Below are 1606 nucleotides of genomic sequence, written 5' to 3'. Positions count from 1 at the left end.
ATAAAAGATGTCAAAATGAAAACACACCCTGGAACTCTTTCACTTTTACAATAGTTGCTCTGGTTTGAGAGAGTTGCTGCCCCCTGCTGGCAGCTCTGTGACCTGGATGATGGTAACGTGGTCCAACCAGTCTGTCGTTTAACCACACGTGGACAAGAGACAGAATACTACTGTTACCAATACTACTGTACTACTAATACTGTACTACTATTACCAATACTATACTACTACTGTACCAATATTACTACTACTGTACTTGTACTACTATTACCAATACTACTGTACTGCTATTACCAATACTACTAATACTACAGTACTACTATTACCAATACTGCTGTACTACTATTACCAATACTACTGTACTAATACTACTGTACTACTATTACCAATACTACTGTACTAATACTACTGTACTACTATTACCAATACTACTGTACTACTATTACCAATACTACTGTACTACTACTGTACTATTACCAATACTACTGTACCAATACTACTGTACTATTACTACTGTACTATTACTACTGTACTATTACCAATACTACTGTACTAATACTACTGTACTACTATTACCAATACGACTACTAATACTACTGTACTATTCACAATATTATACTACTAATGTACTGTACCAATACTACTGTACTACTATTACCAATACTACTGTGCTAGTATTACTACTGTACTAATACTACTGTACTACTAATACTATTACCAATAGTACTGTACTAATATGACTACTGTACTACTATTACCAATAGTACTGTACTAATACTATACTACTATTACTAATACTACTGTACTTATAATACTACTATTACCAATAGTACTGTACTATTACTACTACTGTACTTATAATACTACTATTACTACTGTACTACCAACACTAATAATACTACTGTACTACTAATACTACTATTACTGTACTACTACTACTAATACGACTACTACTACTGTACTACTATTACTACTACTGCTGGTACTACCATTACTGTACTATTACTACTACTGCTACTACTACTACTGAACTATGAATACTACTACTAATACTACTATTACTGCTGCCTGCTACTACTACTACTGTACTACTTCAACTGGACTTTGAGGAAGTTTGTACACGTTGACAATGTCGTCATGCAGTGACACACACATCCCGTCGTAATTCGCTAAATATATTCCATCAGATTATAGTGTTGGGTGTCTGAAGGAGAGTCTCAGTCTTGCATAAAGTGCATATCTGGCATTATACAATGTATGTAGACAGGCCATCATGCACACACTGCTTCATAAGGGTTTATTGTAGACAACGTCATTTCACTTGCTGGTCGGCGGGCTGTTGGAAAACACTTAAGACTCATTGCTTGGAAAAAAGGTCAAATTTGTGTTTTTGTCACGTCCACGCAATCTCCATTTGCACAACCTGAAAGTAGGCACTTCCGGCTGACTTCCGGTTGCCAATGGTACTTCCTGTCCCATCCAAATACATTGGTTTTAGCTACTTTTCTCCCCTTATTTAAACAACTTTGTCGTCACAGAGAGGCAATGAAACGTTTGTATTATTATAGTATAGAATGTATTTAATAAGCAAACGTTTGTCAGCAGG

This window comes from Notolepis coatsorum (assembly GCF_963971535.1).
Source record: "Notolepis coatsorum genome assembly, chromosome: 18".
Taxonomy (NCBI): Eukaryota; Metazoa; Chordata; class Actinopteri; order Aulopiformes; family Paralepididae; genus Notolepis; species Notolepis coatsorum.
This window is presented reverse-complemented; position numbering follows the sequence as displayed.